Below are 20,273 nucleotides of genomic sequence, written 5' to 3'. Positions count from 1 at the left end.
ACATATGAGAACCCCGTTTCCAAGAAGAACTCCTTGTTTTTGATGGGGTAAGCCAACTAAGGCTCTTGGGAAAGGCTTCTCTTCAGTTGTTTTACTGCCTCGGCTTGTTCTGGACCGCACTCCCAATTGACCCCAGCCTTTAGTAAATGGATCAAGGGTCTCGTGGCCTCTGCGTAGTCCTCTATGAACTTCCTACTATAACTAGTAAGTCCAAGAAACCTTCTTAGTTCCCGTAGAGTCGTAGGGTCTTTTAATTTCAGTAAGGCTTCCACCTTTTTCACCCGAGGACTGAGACCCTCAGGGGTGATTTCATGCCCTAGGAAGTTCACGCTGGTCTTACACCAATGTACCTTCTGGAAGGACAGTTTTTCTCCGGCTTTCTTCAACTGGGTCAGAACATAGTGTATTTCAGCTATGTGTTCCTCCACAGTTGAGCTTTTGATTAGAACATCATCTACATATGCTACGTTTCCCCTTTCACCCAAATCGGGCATGGCCTCATGCAGAAAAATGTTAAATTTGTTCCCGGAGTTTATGTATCCAAAGGGGATTCGGGTCCACATGTATTGCTGCCCCCGAAGGTAAAGGCCAGCTTGTACTGTTCTTCCCTACTCACGGGTACTGGCCAGTAACCATTGGTCAGGTCAATGGCGGTATTCACCTTTGACCCTTGGATCTGGGCCAGTCACTGATCGATGTAGGGAAGAGGCCATCTTGACATGTGGACCCGTTTGTTTAACTCCCTAAGGTCAGTGCAAAGTCTCCATTGGCCATTGGGTTTGAGTATTCCCAGTACCAGGTTATAAAAGGTACTGTGGACTGGACGAAGCATCCCGTGGGATTCAGTTTAGGCCAATTTTACTGAAAATAAATGGCTGCAATGACCAAACGTTCTAAAAATGCTACCACCAAAGGTTCGAACACCAAAAGTTCGAACCTTTGGTGGTAGCATTGTAAAAATAAAATGAAAAAATGGGGGCTACGAGGTGTCCCCCACATCGCCCCGCTCACTACACTTCATGGTATAGTGAGCGGGGGGATGCAGGGGCAAAAAAAAAAAAAAAGAAATGGGGCTACGGGGGTGTCCCCCTCAAACCCCACTCACTATACTTTATGGTATAGTGAGTGGGAGCTTCAGGAGACACCCGTGCAGCCTTCCGTTACATAAAAAAGAAAAGAAAAGAAAAGAAAAAGACCCTGCAGCGCCGGTTCCCAATCACGGAAGTGAAAGGGAATTGCCGCTGCAGGAACCCAGCATGAAGATGAAGGTAAGTGGGGTTTGTTTATGTTGGGGGTGCGGGTGGGGGTGTGCTGAGGGTGTGGGTAGGAGGGTGTTATGGGTGTGTTGTGTGTGTGGGTGTGAGTTTGTATGTGTGTTCGCATGTGAAAGGTGCAAACTTTTGGTAGTTTGCACCTTTCTCATGCGAATGTTTCGCATGCGGTACTTTCAGCCGCAGGCAAATCACTGCAAATCTGGGATTCTAAGTTCTTTACAATCTCCATGAGTTCCTCCATAGACGCGAGGGGCAAATAGTATTCCTTTACAATCACAGGAGCCATCCCAGGATCCGATGGTATGGAGGTGGAATGTATCTCAGTGCAACCACAGTCGTAAACGTTCATGGCAAAGATCTCTTGAAAATCCCAAAACACATGTTTTAGCTTCTGCTTTTCCTCCTTGGTCTCACAGGGATCAGTGAGGTTGATTTGTTCCTCAACCATCAGCCTGAATCCTGGAAATACCTTGGGTTTTGCAATTTCTGCGGTATCCTCCAGTTGAGTGGAGAGATCTCTTGCTATGGTGTTGGCCTGGACAGGAGGTTTCAAGGAGGGATGGTAGTCACTGTTGACTTGAAATATCACCTCATCCTTCCTGATGTCACAGGTTACATCTTCCCCATCATAAGGGGAGGAAGAGTACACCAAGAATTTCCCCCCTTGCCATGTGAAAATCTTTTCCAGAGGTATATCTTCATCACAATTGTAATTTGTCCCATGATCTCATTCCCTAAGTCAATGGAAACATGTTGGGCATCAACCACCATTCTAATAAAGGTGTCTGCACACAGAATGATACTCCTAGGGTCGCTGTTATCCACCAATATTCGAATGATGTAGTGTTCTAGATCAACTAGTAGAGTTGGGTTCAGATACAACCCTTCCTGTTGGAGGTGACAATTCAAATTTATATAAGTGTCCTGGTTTTTGAGGTTCTGTCCTCGCTTAATTTTTTTTTTTTTTGAAATTACAATTTTATTGATTTTGTAACACAACATTGTACAATTTCACATAAGAGTAAAAGAAAGGAAAAAAAAAAAAGGCAAAAATCAAAAGAGAAACACATATTGTGGCATATGTTTTGAGAGAGCAACATAGGAGTGCAACATACATTTTATCGATTTCAGATCTACATTGCACGAGACTTTCCGATTCCCTTCCTGTTCAGTCTGTACATATTGTGCGAGCAAGGCAATTTCTTTAGACAAATGTGACTTCCCCTTCGAGCTTTCAGAAGACATCATTCAGCACGGCGGACAGAGAATTTAAGACTTATTGACAGTGGCACCAGCAATATGAGAGAGCGATATAGTGGAAATACAGCATCATGCACACACATTTTATGAGACATATTTCGCACGAAACTCCGCCCATTCTGTTTCGGTGGAGGCACCTTTCTCATGTAGGGCAGCGGTCAGGGACTCCATTCTGAAAATGGACCGCGCAACGTTCACCCACTCCTCTTTAGAGGGGAGGGATGATCTCTTCCAAGTCATTGTGAGGCAGGCTCTTGCGGCCATCAGGAGGCCCAGGATCATCTTGGGGGCTTTTAGAATCGTGTCTTCTTCTTGGGAAAGGCCGAAGAGTATCAGTAGAGGGTCTTTTTCTCTATCCTCTTGTTCAAGGTCTTTAATCCAGCTAAAAACCTCATCCCAGAAAGGCTGGACTTTGTTGCAGCCCCACCACATGTGCCAGTAGTTTGCTTCTTGACCACAGCCCCTCCAACACAGTGGATTTGATCCTTGATACATTTTCGCCAGTCGAAGCGGGTCGTACTGCCATCTATACAAAAGTTTGATGGCGTGGAGCTTATATTGGCATGATATTGACGCTTTAGCTGTTTGTCGGCACATCCGGAGCCACAACTCCTCATGAAGAGGACCTCCGAGGTCGGTTTCCCATTTGTTCCGCAACTTCGTGGAAGGAGTTAGATCCTTTGATATCAGTGCGGTGTACATAGAGCTTATTAGGCCTTTCGAGCCCACGAAAGTGTCCAGTATTTTTTCAAAGGGTGTGAGATCTCTTTGTAGTTGGTCTTTCCATTTTCCTTGGGACATTACTCCTTTCAGTTTCAGATATTGAAAGACCGATAAGGGGCCTATGTTAAGAGCATCTTCGAGTTCCTGTATAGTTATAAAAGTCTTGTTTCTCCAAAGTTGTCCTGCTCGTTCCAGACCAGCTTCGTACCAGGACTGATAGCTCAGAGGTTCATGTATGTCGTCACGAATTCCTGGGACCCATATGTGTCCCAGGGGAGAGGGCCAGGTCGTAACTCCCTTCGTGGCTTTGTTCGGTTTCCAAATTGCCCAGAGGGTTCCGAGTATGGGGTGATTCCGAATGCTATGACGTAATAGAGATCCAGGGACCCATAACCATTCACCGACAGTGTATGGTCTAAGGTGAAAATTGTCCAGGTCTATCCAGTGTAGGTTTTTTTGCTGTCTCAGGTGTGGGATTAGTACACGCAACTGGGCTGCCCTGTAGTATGCCTCTAAATTGGGGAGGCCCACACCGGCGTCGTCCTTCTTGAGATACAGCAGAGATTTAGGGACTCTTGGTTTTTTACCTTGCCACAGGAAGGTCATCATGGACTTGGTTATTTCGGAAAAGAACTTCTTGGGTATTTTTATGGGGAGCATCTGGAACAAGTATAGAATCTTTGGTAGAATTACCATTTTGATGGCATTTAGGCGCCCCATCCAGGAAATTGTCAGTTTGTCCCACTTTAGCATGTCGCCTTGCAATGTCATTAACATGGGGGGGAAGTTGGCGTCGTATAAGGTGTCCATGGTACGTGTGACGTTAACGCCCAAGTATTGCAGGGTAGTGAGGCTGACTTTCATTCCTAACGGGGCGAATCTTTCCACTTCATTGTCTCTGGATCTGTCAAGTGGGAGGATGATGGATTTGCCGGTGTTGATCTTCAGGCCTGCCATCCTTCCATATTCTTCAATAATATTCATGGCTGTTGGGATGGATTCAAGTGGGTAGGTGAGATGTAGCAGTATATCATCAGCGTAGAGGCCAAGTTTGTATTCCTTGTCCCCGACTTTGATCCCGTGGACGTTGGGGTCAGACCGCAGTCGTTGTGCAAGGGGCTCAAGCGACAGGACGAACAATATGGCAGATAGCGGGCATCCCTGTTTTGTACCTCTCTCCAGGGGAAACCATCTGGAGTAGCCGCCGTTGACTGAAACCGATGTTCGTGGTGATGTGTAGAGTGCTTTTATGGCTAAACGTAGCCGTGGGCCAAGGCCAACCTCGACAAGGACTTTTTCTAGAAAATCCCAGTCCACCCTGTCGAACGCTTTCTCAGCATCTAAGGAAAGAAGGGTCGGGTCTGCTGGCATATTTCGGGCTTCGTGAATCAAGTGGAGTGTTTTCCGTATGGTGTCGGCACCTTGTCTTCCTAGTATGAAACCCACCTGGTCCGGATTCACTAAACGAGGTAAGTGGACTTCCATACGAGCTGCTATCACCCTCGCATAAATTTTGGCGTCAATGTTAAGTAACGAGATGGGGCGGTATGATGTACAGAGTTTTGGGTCTTTGCCTTCTTTTGGTATTACTGTAAGGAGGGCTTGTTCGAAGGAGGGTGGTGCTTTGCCTGTTGTAAGGATGTCATTGAAGAGTGTTGTCAGGAATGGAGCAATGTAAGTGGAGAATGATTTATAGAATCCGGGGGTGAAACCATCGTCTCCGGGGGACTTCCCTGTTTTGAGCCGCTTGATCGCGTCGGCGACTTCATCCTCACTAAAGGGAACGTCAAGCGCCTCGGCTTCTGCGCGTGTTAGTGACGGTAGTTTTACACTTTGAAGGTATGTCTCAATGGTATTTGGCGGGGAGGGGGGGTCACTCATGTATAGGTCTTCGTAGAAGAAAGCAAAGGCTTCTCGAATCCCCTGGGGAGATGTTTCTGTAGTGTCTCGGAGCGTGCCATCCTGTCTTTCTATGGTGTCCACCCATCTTTCAGCTCTTTGTGCGCGCAGCCTGGCCGCTAGGAGGGCATCCGCCTTGTCACCTTTCTCATAGAATTTTTGCTTTAGATGTTGTAAGGATTGGGTAATTTTGCCGATTTCCAAAACTTTGAGTTCTTCCCGAAGTTCTTTGGCCTCATTGATGTGTTTCGCTCGGTCATGTGGTTTCGATTGGGCGCGTTTTTCAGCCATGAATAGTTTTTCTCTGATACTTTTCTCAATTAGCGATCGTTCTCTCTTTTTGCGAGCTCCTTCTCTGATGAGGACGCCCCTCCAGGTGGCTTTGGCCGCTTCCCATACCGTAGCCTTTGAGATGTCTCCAGTATCATTTACCACAAAGTATTGTTTGATTTCATTTTCAAATTCTTCTCTGAACACCGCATCTTTCCATAATGAGTCGTTACACCGCCACTTTTTGTCTGGTATAGTATGTTTCATCCAGCGTATTTCTGCTATTACCATGTCGTGATCCGACCATGAGATCGGGTATATATTTGCTGTAGTGGTTTCCTGCAGGAGATCTTTGGACAAAAACAAGTAATCAATTCGTGTAAAAGTGTCATGCGGGGCAGAGTGGAAGGTAAAACCACGATCCGTGGGGTGGAGGTGACGCCAGCTATCGGTTAGACCAAACAATGAAAATGTCGCCTTCACTTCTGCAGTGTTATTTACATGAGATGAGCTGGGTGTATTGGTCTTGCTTTGCCTGTCTACAGAGCTGTCCATCCACAAGTTAAAGTCACCTCCTAGGATTATGTGTCCCTGTGCCATCTGAAACACCTTTTCAACCGCTTTGTGAAGGAATCTTGTCTGACCCTGGTTCGGGGCGTAGACCGTTGCCAAAGTGATAGGGGTGTTCTGTATGGTTCCTGTTATGACTGCAGTCCTTCCCTCCACATCGACCCAGGTGTTGTGAATCGACATATGGAGGCTCTTCCGCACGAGTATCCCCACCCCTGCTTTCTTAGATAGTCCGGAGCTCCACAGGGAAAAACCAATAGCTCTGCTCGGGATTGTTCTCTCCGTGCCCCTGAGATAGTGTGTTTCTTGGATGAATAAGACGTCAATTTTGGAGCGCATGAATTCTCTGGCCATGAGGGAGCGTTTTGTGGGGGAGTTTAAGCCTTTGACGTTAAGCGTGCATATGCGTAGACGATCAATGTCGGGTGTGTTTGCCATTATAGATGTTTGGTAATGCTGTAATTATTCTTCGTGCCCGTCGTTCTGTCTTTTCTATTTCTCCTGCTCTGAAGTTCAATTTCTGTTCTTCGTGAATGGAACAGGGTCGGGTTGGATCCAATGAGTCATGCAGCTCATCCCTGTATCGTAAAGAAATTGTCCACAAAATTCCAACATTTTCCCCCCCTCCCCCCTCCCTCCACCCTCCAGAAACAAAGCGGCCCAACACAGGGTCGCCTTCAACCATCTTGACTCGTGGCGTCCGAATTCAGTCGGGTTAACTTCACCAAACAGAATTCGAACCACCAGTATGAACCGCTCAATTTTGGTCCATCAATTAATAGTACATAACATAACTTTAACTTTCGAGCCCCCAGCTCATATCACTCAATGTCTTAGAACATGAGGCTTTCTACTGTTTCGGCCAGAGTTTACTCATTATTAGCCCCACGTTCAAGTGTAATTGTGTTCATCAACATTTTACCCCCTTAACCCCGGCCTGTACCTTATGTCACTGGATGCAGACATGGAGCCGGCCTGGGTTTCGTTGCAGGTCACTCACCACCCACGTAGTTTCTCCGATAAAATTCCACAGAAAGGTGGGTGATCGTTATGGTAAGAGAGTCAGTGTTCCATTTCGGAGGAAGTGTTCATTCTCCGGAATTTTCGAGACCCCTGCATCCGCCTTCTTCGGGGACCTTTGGTTTGCCATAGGCCATCTGCGTTCCCTTGTGTTGATGCGTGTGATCCATCCGCCTGAGGGCCCAATAGATCCGTGATGGCGTTGGTGATGTCTTTTTCAGAGCTCAATTTCATTCCTGTGCCCTCCCAGTCGAAAGAGAGAGAGAATGGGTAACCCCACCGGTATCTGATGTCTTTGTCTTTAAGAAGTTTTGTAATTGGTAGGCACTTCCTTCGTAGGGATAGTGTGAGGGAAGACAGGTCTTGAAAGATAGCTATGGTGGACCCCTCCAGGGAGATCTGCGGTGCTACTCTGGCCTTCTCTAGGATCCGTGCCCTGTCTGCATAATTGTGGAACCGGACCAGGACGGACCTCGGGCTACCCGGCTTACCTCCGGCCCTGTGGATGCGATCAATTTTTGGTTCGTCTATCCCGTCGTCCCCGAATAGAACTTTCAGGATGTCATGCAACGCTTTTTTTAGATGCGCTCCCGTCTCGCTATCCAATTCAGGGATTCCAAAAACACGGACATTGTTCCGACGTTCTCTATTTTCCAAATCATCAACTTTTAACCGGAGCTCTTCCTCCTTGTTCTCGATTTCGACCAGGCGGTGATCGATTTGCATTTCTAGCGTGCTTGATGAGGATTGGTTGTGTTCGACCTCCTCAAGTCTCTCCTCCATTTTATCGATTCTATTTGTGATCTTATCGATTTTGTTCCCAATGTCTGCCCTCATCCCTTTCATTTCCGAGAGGAGGTCAGCGATATCGCCTTTTGTCAGTGATTCTCCGGCACTCTTGGATGCCATGACCGTGGGCTTCAGAAGATGGGGTGCGCTTAGAGGCGGAGTGAATTTGAATTTGGCCAATTTCAATTTTATGTCCATAGAGCCAAGGTGTGCTGTTAGGCCACTGATCGGGACTCAACTTGTGTTGGGTTTGCCAGTCATGGGGAGAAGAAGAGTAAGCGAAAGTCAACAACGGCACCCCGGAGACACCCCTCAACCGGAACCTCGTTTCTTTATTCAATGCGTGGAGTGCGAGGCTGAGGCGTATTCAGCGGCCGTTGTGTGTATTACTGCGGGCCGCAGGATGGGTTTAGGGTGCAGTTGATTGAGGATGAAAAGGTAGGGAACCTTATCCCTGAAGCCCTGGGCATTTGGTTCTATGCGTTGTCATATACCTGCGTTGGGAGTGATTGGGTTTTCTTAGCTGGAGCAAGACAGACTCCGTGGCAGGGTGATCACAGGGGCCGTGAGCTTGGGTCCGCCTTCCGCTGCGGGATAAGTTCCACTTTTGCTTGAAAGTTAGGGTGATCCAGTGGGGCACGCGTTTCGAGGCTTGGGGACCCTACCCCAAGTCGTTAGCTTTCCAGGGCCCCGTGTTGTGGAGGGGGGAGGATCCGACGTCTTCGATGCGACTGAGGAGGGCACACGTCCCAGGGACTGGGGGCCCACCCCTCAAGTCGTGTAGTGAGCAGCACAGGATGAAACCACCGTTCCGGATGACTACAGGAATGGGGGCTTTAAAAAAAAAAAAAAAAAAAAAAAAAAGGGGTTTTCGGGTCGCTTACAGACCGCAATGGCAGGGCGCGGGGAGGGCCCAGCTCCGGGTCCGTTGCAGGTGCGGGTGAACGTTGGGGGGCAGGGGGATTCCCCGTCACAGGGTCCGAGTTCCTTATATTCGTGAGGCTCTGTTTGTCGGGGCGAAGGGCGCTGGGGGCGTGCGACTCACTCCGCGTAGCATCGGCGTCATGAGGGGTCTCACTTCCCCCCGCTGCGGAGCTCCCTATGAGCTTCCGGGGGCTCCGGTTGATGGGTCCGATGCAGATGTTGGGGGGGCAGGGGGCTATCCTGCCACTGGCGCCGGGCTCCTCCACACCCTACAGCTCGTGCTGGCAGAGCACACCGCAGGCCGCTTGGGCATCGGCGGCGCCCGGTGGTGCTCCTCGTCGGATGGCAGAGTTTTTCAGGGTGGGGGGTGGGGGGGGGACGGACGGGGCTCACTGTGCGTCGCTGTAGCACCTCGGGCACCAAGGCCTCACCTTCTTCGGCGGGAGGACTCCCGGGAGCTTCAGTCAGGCAGGCCCGCGCTTGGGAACGTTGCTTTCGTTTTCTCGCGCGGGAAGGGTGCTTCGAAAGAGCAGAAGTGGGTGAAGATCCGTCCGATTTTCTCCGAATTTTTTTGCTGCAGAGGGGGGGGGGGCCCTCGCCAAACACCGTACTGAGACTCAGCTGCGGGGGGGTCCTCAAAGTGGGGGCTCAGACCAAATTAGGGACCGTGAAGGAGCGAGCTCAAACGGGGCACGGCATTCTCCGTGCGCCCCCTGGTGGCCGCCCTCGCTTAATTTTTAGGGGAATTGTGAATTGTCATACTAGTCCTACAATGGTCACCTCTTCTCCTGTTTGAACCTTAACTGCATACGGCAGCAATTGGGCTGTCCGAAATGCTTTCTCAGGATTGTCAAAGCCCATGGGGTCCAGACTTTGTAATTAATTAGGTCTAAATTACTTGTGAATCAATTAAGAATGTCACAGCCTAAGTAAAATGCAAAGGGAACATCTCTCAAAACCCAGCTATTATGATCTATGCTTTGTTCCCCAATGGACATTTTTAGCATGCACCTGCTAGGCAGGAGATGTTTGGAATGTGTAGTTTCCAGGCCCATTTCCCACTTATTAATCAACTTAAATGTGGGAATTGTCTGATCTTTTGGGAGTTTCCTGAATAACGCTTCGCTGATGAAGCTTTTTTCATTATTCATGCATACTCTGGCGATAACAGGCCCCCCACCCCTCATTTTCGTGAATGGGGAGGAACAGCTGTTCACCCTTTTTCTGGATATCAGCCTTACTTTGAGCTGGTTTTTCATCATCTTTTATCATGGGATTTGGGTTTTCTTCAAATTGTGGATTGGTATAACATTTCAGGGTATTTCCTTCCAGTGTGGAATGCCACTTAGAACTGGGAGGAAGGTTGATTTTAAAAAATGGAGAGGGGTTCCCATCACTAGTTTGTTCTCCAACGGAGATGACAGTGATGTCAGGGACTTGATTGTTCCTAAAGTGGAATTAGATTTGGTCAGACCGCTGCTCAACCATGTGTCATGTGCCATTTAAACCCATGTAGTTTATGCTTTGCTTTAGTTTTATTGGCCGGTTAGTCTGTGTCCAGAGGTCCTTGTTCACACAGTCAATCAGGGGTGACAATCTCCAGAGGAGGTCATTCCAAAGGAGACAAGGTGTAACCTCTGGAGTGACGAAGATTACTGGGTTTTTCACCCTATGTCGCCCAATTTTGATCTCCAGATCTTCAGTCCCCTTGACGGAAATGTCATTTCCATTGAAGTTTTGGAGTTGTCCAGGAAGAGGTGTGAGGGGAATTTGAGTGACTCTCCCCCTCTCCTGAATTCATTGGGTCAAATGCCTTTTTGGACAGAAGGGTGACTTGAGATCCAGTGCCCACCAGCGCTGAAAATGCACCATAGCCCTGTACCTTGAAGGAGGCATAAAATCTGCCTTCTCTCTCCTGAAGGGGGCAAAGGAAATGTGCATTTTGAGCCAGCGTGGCAGTCAAATTCTTTATTTTGAACTACAACACTGTGTGCTCTTGGGCACTTTTCTGTGTCAGAGTCTGGGAATCAGTAAAGAAAATTTGGCACCCAGATATCTCTGCAATTGTGGAATTCCCTATTGCCCCGGATTCTCTGCAGTCCCCCTTTTCCTGGAGACAGTCACTTGAACCAATTTGGGGGGAGGATCCCTCATTGATTTCAGTGTCCTCTGGGTGACATTTTTGGGGTTCAGGAATTGGTGGTTCTGGGTCAGTCCCCCTACTTACCCAGTCTAAGTTAAGGTCTTTTGGAACCCATTTTGCCTTAGGATGAATCCCCCCATCCCTGAAAGAGAAGATTTTCTTCTCTGAATACTCCAGGGATTCTTGCCCTTCAAACTGGATGAAACAGACTTCCTCCACGAAATGGGTTTTCTTTGTCCTTTCGTTTCTTCTACTTAAACTCTGTCCCCTAGGTTGCAGCTTTTTGGGGTAGGCGATTTGGGTTCAGCTTCAGATGTTTCTAGGGGTTTTTCATGGGTGAGAAAGGAAGTTTCCTCTAGGGCTTTGCATCGCCCTTCCTCCCGGGCCTCCTCCTCTGAAAGCTGTTTGTTGTCAGGGTTTTCTCCCTGTCATTGCTCTGGGGCACCAGACCCTGGGGTTCGAGCTGTTCTGGGCAGCGATGTCCATTTGAGGGCTCTGCTGGGCCCTCAACATGCGACTCAGGTATTGGGTCAGACTCTGGACCTAGTGCTCCAGTTGCAACATCCTTTCTAGTAAGTATGGGGGTATAGAATCATAACTTTGCTGCTCTCGGGAAGGATAGCTGTCCCATCGCCAAGAGTAGCTCAGTATTGAGGATTTCCCTGGAAGCTCTGCATCCTTGGTCTCCCATCTCCCTGATTTGGGGTTCTAGAGTCCAGAAAGCAGGGAGAGGAGGATTGTTCCTGAGTTAGGGTTTGGAGGGTACCTGTGGAAGAAACTTAAAATGGAGGGTAGAATATTTCTTCCTTCCTGAGGGATGTTTTGTGGGAAGTTTGAAGAGAGGTTTGGAGGGAAGTTTTCTGGGGCCGTAATTACCTGATTGGACCCACCCCCTTGTGTCGGGCCGTCCATACATACCCCAAGATGGGTCTGTTACCCCTGTATCTCGGGCTAATATAGGTGGCAAAGTCAGGTGACACATTTATTGCATAACCTGCCTAGCTACCACCAAATTGGGATTGATCAGAGGGTCTCATCTGCCTCTCATTTGGCTTATTAGAAGGAGGAGTATTTCTAGGCCCCCCCATTTCTAAGACCAAAATGAGGGTATTCTTCACCTCTGCCACCTTGGCAGCAGCAGGGGTGTTGGATGGTTTGGGTTTTTGGGTATTATTTTTTTTTTCAACTGGCTTTTGGACCTCATAGATCCAGGTAGCCTGTTCTATTACCCAATCCAGGGTCCGTTGCTCATAAAAGTCCCTAACCAGTTGGGTCATTATGTACTTAGGGAGGGCGTGAAAATAAGTATTAATAAACCCCCTGCTATTGGTGTGCACCCGTCTAGAGGTCTGGGCAAATGCCTGCTTCAGTTCCTGCACAAACTCTCTGGGTGCCTGATCCTCTCCACACTGCAGGTTGTAGGCTGCCTTGCAAGCCTCTTGAGGGTTCCTGTGCACAGAGAAGTGTTTCAATATGGCCGCCCTGAAGGTAGACCATCTTTGATGATCTTGATCCTCCAGCCCAGCAAAGAAGCTGAAGTATTCCGGGTAGAATGTCCACTTGACAAACTCCATGGAATTGTGATAATTTTGTATGCAAAACACATCATCATCTGGTCATACAGCTCCAGATGCTTCCATACTGAATATTTTGAATTTGTGTGGTATGGAGTCATGAAGCTTCTGATTACTTTTATTTGCCAAATTGGGTCTTTTAAGAGAGTTCTCTTTTGTTTGGCAGCCTTCTTTTTCTGCTGTTCCTGAGGCCATTGACGCTCAGACTCAGATCTGCTATTTGTGGTCCAGTCCCTGTCCTCTAGGTGCTCCCTAAGACTGGGAATCCCTCCCAGAATGACGGGGTCTGGTCTCTCCCCTGTGGCGCTGTGGGCTCTCTGGGTCACTTCCCATGGGCTCCCCCTTTCGCACAGGGGAGTACTCATCTTCCTCGTCCCTTCTTCTGGGTGTGGTGGATTACTCCCTCCATCCCTCCGGCTGGGTGAATGTTTTCAAAATGCTATTTTGAGGCCTGGACTCTGATCCCTCTCTATTTGCAAAGCGGACCAACTGGTCCCTTTCTGGTTTATGTTTCTGCAAGTCTAACTCCCAGATCCTCTCATCATAGGAGCCCTCCTGGTCAGAAGTATCTGCTAGTATACTTTTAAATTTGGATAAGGATGAATATCCATCAATATCTGCTTGGGACTGGCCTTCCGGCTCAGTTGTACTAGGCCTGATTGCGTCCAGCTGCCTCATGTTTCCCTGTTCTTGTAAACTGATAGGCATGAAGGTAGCAGTGCCCTGCGCATATAATGGGGAAAGTTGGCTTGAGGTCCCTGGTACAGAGGACATCACACCATAGTCAGGCGTTGCCCTTCTACACCCTAACGGTTTAGGGTGCCTCAAAGCCTGATTGTATCTAGCCATTTTCTTCTCCAATCTTTCTGATTTATCTTTCTCAGCCCCTATCTCTTGGTGGCATATAGAGGCCTGAGCTTTGAGCTCTGCTACCAGGGCTTGAGTAGCTTCTATGACCTTGCTTTGTGCCACTACTTGGCCACTGAGTCCCTTGTTCTCCTCACAAATGGACTCATTTTCCCTTTGTGCTGCCTGTATTATCTGGGTATACTCAGCCCTCTTCTTTTGCAGGAGACTAATCTCCTCACTCTGCATTTTTGGTCTGTGTTGTCTGCTCTAGATCGAATTCTACTTGTCTCACATGTCCCTTTAATTTTTCCTTTTCTACCCTCATGTCAGTCAGTTCCTGGAAATATGACTCACTTTTCTCCAGGTCTGTCTTTAACTGGCACACTTCCTGGCACAGGGCACTATTTTCCTGACCCAATGTGCTATTCTGTTCACTGTGGTGATCTCTCTGTCGTTTCATAGCACTCAAGTTCTGGCACTCCTGATCAAATTCCGCCTGGGAATGGACCTCCCTTATGGTCAACTGGCTATTCTCATCTTTCAGTTGCCTAATCTGCGTTTGAAATGCAAAAATGTCTATGCAGGCCCTATTGTGCACCACTTGTTGACTTAATTTTAGTTGACTCTCTCTCAGGTTCTCAACACCTTCTTGACACTCCTCTCTCAGTGCAGAAAATTGGGACTCTTGCTCTAAATGTGTTAGTTGCTGTGCCGCCAACTCATCCTTTAGCTGCTGAATTATGTTTTCTCATTCACATTTCAGCATTTTGACCCTGTTGCACTTTCCCCTCTACTTGACTTAACTCTCTCTGTGCTTGATCCAAAAGCTCAGATTGATTTTGCACAGAGGCTACACTCTCCTGGTATCTTTCTTCTATGATCATCATATGTAAGTACATATATGATGTGAGTTGGGCCATTTTAATTTTCTCATCTCTGGTGGTCTGTATCATATAAAATCTGTCAGGGCTTGATGTAACAGGCCATTATCCTGCACACATTCATATTTATAGAGGTCACCTCTTGCATCATTCTAGATTGCCATGCTTCATGCTCTTGTTCTGCCCATTCACCTTTAATGAACAATTTGGATAGAAGGTGCTTTCTGACCCTGTTAATTTCTACAGTGCTCATTATGAAATGTGTTCTTCACCTGATAGGTTCTCTATGCAAGGGCAAAATCTCGACCCTGTTCTGCTTAGTTTGTATTCACAGTATTATATTTACACATACAGCCCTGAAACCCAAGGTATAAGTTTGGATGGTGCCTTCAAAATGCATCTCAGCTTTCTATCCACTGAATGTAACAATTCCTTAAATTACTAGTCTGCTCTGTTGCACTGTCATGAGTGAAAACACTTTGCTCAATCACGGCAAAAGCCCCCAATTTGTCGGAGTTTATTACATGGCATAAGCAAGCCATGGATCTTCTTCCCCTACAATGAATGTGGCGCACAATAAAAATGCTTTGATTTTTATACTTCGGATTCTTTTTGTGAAGGCCCCCAACCCGTCTTGCACACAAGCTCCACAAACACCCTGTGTCACAACGCACTAGGAACCAGGCCGGTGTGCATCAATAAGATATTTATTAATTTATTATATAATGTCAAATTAGAACCAACAAATTACAATAGCCACCAATGTTGGTGCAAAGCAAAAACGTAATGACTTTTGTAAAGTGACCAAGTTAAGATATAATGTCACAAATCCATGCCTTTTAATTACAAAACAGAAGAAGAACAATTCAACACACAACAATAGCACAATGGTTAAGCACTCCCCATGCTGCCCTCACCACCAAACATCCATTGAACTTGATTGATTTGAATAGAAGACAGTGGCAGGGAGTAGGAATACAAGGAGAAAATCGGTTTTGGTGTGGTTCACAGAAACAATATGGGGAGCAAGCAAAGATTGGGAAAGTTCGTTTTTAGAGCACAATGGAAGAATGTTTTTTTATTATTTATTACGACTGCTATGGGAAAGAATAGATAAACAGTGAATTTATTTGCTTACACTTAGAAGGACAGGCAGGGCTTTTAGAGAATATTAGTCAGCAACCAAGGGGAAATCGGTTTTAGGATATTCAACACATGGGCAATGGGAAAGAAAAGACAAATGGAAATTTGTTTTTACCTCACAATGGGGAAGGAGGAACAGAAGGTGAAAATCATTTTTTGGGATTTTGAGCACAATTTTAATGGGAAAGAAAATGCAAAGGGAATTTGTTTTTACTGATGATTAAAATGACAGGCAAGTTCTTGGAAAGGGGGTAGCTCACACAGAGGAAAATCGATTTTTGGGTTAGCATGACCAATGCAATGGGAAAATATAGCTTCAGATGGACATTCGTTTAGCAGGGCACAATTGAAACACAGGGAAAAATGTGTTTCTCAGATCACAATGGGATTAATTCTTTTGGGCAACATTTTATGACTATACCAGTTCACAATACACTGGGAAAAGATGGTTGGTCTCAAATTCCAATAATACAAATCACGTGAAATAAATGGGGAAATTAATAATTTTGCTTAGAAAAATACACTAAGGATTTACAAATGCAAATGGGGATTCTTTAATGGGGCAATGACTGAAATACAGGCAAATGGGGATTATGAAAGGGGGAATTATCTAATGCAATGCTACAAGATTACTGGGCCTACACACTCTATAGTTGTTGGGGTTTAGTTTTACTTACAGGAGAATTCTGGACTGGACAACAGGGAGTGCCAGAGCACCAATGCTGGGACAGCCAATAAGGTCAGTCAAGGATTTCCTCTATCCTCCCAGTGATCCCAAGTCAGCTACTAGATCTCCTGGCTCCTCTGCAATTTTAGGCCTCACTGAATGTTCTTCCAGATTTCTGCAGCAGTTCACCTCAGGGGTTAGTGGCAAGGGTCCTGATCTGAGGCAGGGTGACTTAGTTATAAGGCAAATGACATCACTAATGTGTCATAGTTCCCACAGATGGGATTGGTGGAGTGTCACTAGTCCACTCCCATCTGTGTGCTGAAAGGTCCAGAAAATGTGGGAGTGCTTTGAGACACCATGGGAGTAGACCCCTCCATCATCTTACTTTGCCATGGGCTTGGTGTGGTTAAGGCCCATAGAAATCTCACTGCATAACAAATGACCTTAATCTCCATATTTTGACAAATATGAAGGCCTTTTTTAAGACTATATTTTTCAGTGAATCACCTAAGCCTTGTCACGCGTCTGTAGATCATTCCTGTGTGGAGCTATAGTTTTTCCTCATTTACTCCAAAATTATATCAGTGAAAACTATGGCCCTTGGTGGGCAGCATATGAATCATATTTTGCATGTTTTAATCAAGTTTTCATCTCCCTCACATTTACAAGGAGGGCCACATTACGTTTTTTTCCCAAATAACTTGGGTTGTGTAGGTCCCACAAAAATAATCGTTTTTAGATGGTGAGAAGCAGTTAACTTTTACCTTTTCAGAAATCCTACCATGACTATTATGCAACAAATATTACCAATTTTACACGATGAAAACCATTTCCCCCATTTTACACAATGGACAGTCAAACCCACTCATTGACCTTGGCCCCCACCTTCCTGAAGCACATGACATCAGCACAGGTCTGTGTTTAGATTAGCCTGCACATTCCACAGGCTAATGACCAGCTAATGCATGTTTTATTGCGGCTTGTGGGACCTGGGGTCATAAAACTGGGGAGCAGACCTGCCCTTATCTTGCCCACACCGTGAGTTCGATCTCTATGCCTCCTATCCTTTGTATATTTAAGTTAAAGGCCTCTCTAAGTTTCCAGGATAACCAAAGAAAGAATTCAGTTTCACATTTGAAAAAATCACAAGCAAAGAAAAACCCATGGCCTTCCCTCACTTAGCCAATATTGCCTTTTAACTCACATTTCACTTTAAAAGAACGCTTGAATGGCACAGAATATTAACATGTAGAAGTGTCACTGCAAAGTTGTTCCCTTCGTACGGGGGTTAAATTAGGGCATCATACTTAGATTTTTAATGGCTTTGCAGCTTGTCACTTTGGAGGCAAAATCGAAATGTCATTTTGGTTAATTTCAGCCGTGAAAGGCCTTCATTTTACTGCAACGGTTTAAACCCAGGTCAGCATCCCAGTATGACAGAAACCAAGTTCATATTTTGAAAGTCTTGTGGACACGTTGATGCGCATTACGTTAGTGAAAGGGAAAACGAATATTCATGCATTTATTTCTTTCATAGTAAAAATGTTTAATTTTTCTGCAAAGGCTTGAAACTAGTCTCGGCATTTTCATTTAATATTCTGGGCACTCCTGTTTCTGAGAATGTTATTTCAGCTCTCCAATAATTTGGTAAACTTTGTCACACATCTTTCCCTAATTCCAGGTAGTTGGCATCCTTAAATGTCTTGAGGTTTGAGGCCCAATTTCACTCCTTTTCGCTTTGACTTCCTAGCCTCATTTTCTACATTATTTCAGAGCAGGCCTTTTACTTAGGGGCATGTCCCCCACTGACTCTGGCCTTTTACCTATGGCATCAAGGCTATTTCACCCCACATATGACATTGATTTTTCATGAAGGATATTCAGCCAAAGTAAATAGATCAGGACCCATTCAGTATTAGAGATGTATTGACTAAAATACTCCTTTCTCTGGGTCTGTAACACTGGACACATAAGTACTAAATGAGATAGTGATTCAATTTCACCCTCATTCTCACAATGTCCACAGATTCCTTTTATCAAACCAGATCCATCCAGTATGGCTAATATTTCATTTGAGGCCATGACATTAAATTGGAGATGCATGAAACTATTTTGCAGAGCTTTACTAGGATAGTGGTGCAGATAACGTTTGATTGTCCCAGGTTCCTTTTGTGGGCATATGACTTTGTTATACAGGCGAGAGCTCAAAGCTTCTTGCTGGGTAGAGCCCCAGTCGACATTTTAAAATATGTATTTATTGTGATCAATTAACACATAACAAGAGCATTACATTGTGTCAAAATGCAGTAAATTAATTGAACATTAGATCAACAAGGTTGGATTTTTACATTTTTCACTTAGAACCCACCCCATCCCCCATCAACACAACAAGAGAAAATGAGAGTGGAGGGTAGAGAGTGAAATTAAGGATAGTAACGAGAAGGAATAGGAAAAAAAGAGGATGCAGTTATGCATTTTGTATTGCACAGAGAGGGAGGACTTCCACACCGCTCTATATATAGCATCCCAGCCCTCTTGGTTGTTGTCCTAGCCCAGTTGCTTGTCCCACTTTGCCTTCGTGTTTGGGGGTGTGAGGTGTCCCCTATCTATGATTGCTTTATACATGCTGGTTATGAGTCCCTTTGTGCCTAGATGCATGTTCAGAATTCTTTCTAAGGGAGTAAGAGGGTGTTGTAGCTGGCCTTTCCATTTCGAGTCTAAGAGAACACCTTTCAACAGTAGGTATGGAAGGGGTTTGATGCTCAAGCCCTGCTGTTTATTTTTTCGAGTTCTTCTTTGGTCAGGAAGGAACCGTCTCGCCACATTTGGCCAGCTCTGACCAGTCCTTGTTTGTATTAGGGCTGGAAGCGGAGAGGTTCTGAGATGGAATCTCTAATTGGGGGGGCCCATATGCAGCTAAGGGGAGATGGCCAAGTTGTGACTCCTGCCATGCCAGGGTTTTTCTTATTCCATATGGCCCACAATGCCTCTAAAACTGGATGTTTCCGTGCTCTATGCGGGATCGCCGTATTGGGGGGCCCCAGCCATTCGTCCATAGTTACTGGGGCAAAGAGGCAATTTTCCAGATTGAACCATTGCTTGCTTTTGGACTCCCGGATGTGGTTCACCAGAATGCGCACCTGTACTGCTGTGTGATATCTGTGGATGTCTGGGTAGGCTAAGCCACCCTTCTCCTTTAGGAGAATGAGTGTGTTGTATGCAATTCGTGGTTTCTTCCCTTCCCAAAGGAAAACTAGCAGGGTATTTTTGGCTGTGTCTAAGAATGCTCCTGTGAGTATAATTGGGAGGGATTGGAACAGGAAAAGGGGTTGTGCCTGAATGTTAATTTTTATTGCGGTTAGCCTGCACGCCCATGAGAGGTTAAGCTTGTTCCAGTTGTTCAGGTCACTCTGGATCGTGGCCCAGAGTGGCTTATAATTTGCTTGGTATAGGTCCTGCAGGTTTTTTGTAATTGTGATCTCCAGAAGCGTATGCTGGATTGTGTGACTTTGAGGCCCCAGGGATGCGGGTCGCGTCTGGCTGGGCGTTTGAACCTATGAGGGGGAGGACTACAGTTTTGCTGCAGTTTATTCGGAATCCAGAGTGTGACCCATATTCCTCTATCACTTGCGGGAGAGCTGGGATTGATTGCGAGGGGTGCGTGACATAAACTAGCATGTCATCCGTGAATAATGCGAGTTTACATTCTAATAAACCCTTTAATACTGTCATTTTCCCTTATGATTTGGGCAAGGGGTTCCATTACCAGATTGTAGACGAGTGGAGAGAGGGGGCAACTCTGCCTGGTCCCTCTGGTTAGTGTGAACTGTGCCGATGCAACCCCGTTCACTACCACCTTGGGGTGGGTGTTTTTATATAAGGCTTGTGTGCCCCTAACCCATTCTGATCCCAGGCATGCTTTGTGCAGAATGTTGGACATGAAACTCCACTCCAACCGGTCAAAAGCCTTTTCGGTGTCGACCGAGATCAGCGTGGGTTCTACTTCCGGTGTCTCAATGGAGGCCATTAGGTCCAATGTCTTGTGGACATTGTCAGCTCCCTGCCTTTCCATGACGTAGCCTGCCTGGTCACTGTGGAACAGCAAAGGGAGGACTTTACTTAATCTTTTAGCCAGAATGCTTGCGTACATTTTGGCATCAATGTTTAACAGCGATATTGGCCTATAGAAACCACATTCCAACCTGTCTTTCCCTTCTTTGGGTATTACAATGATCCTGGCCTGTTAAGGTGGGTGTGGCCTGACCAGTGGCCATAACGTCATTG

The sequence above is a fragment of the Ambystoma mexicanum genome, chromosome 1p (assembly GCF_040938575.1).
Source record: "Ambystoma mexicanum isolate Mex_15411 chromosome 1p, UKY_AmexF1_1, whole genome shotgun sequence".
In the NCBI taxonomy this organism is placed as follows: domain Eukaryota; kingdom Metazoa; phylum Chordata; class Amphibia; order Caudata; family Ambystomatidae; genus Ambystoma; species Ambystoma mexicanum.
This window is presented reverse-complemented; position numbering follows the sequence as displayed.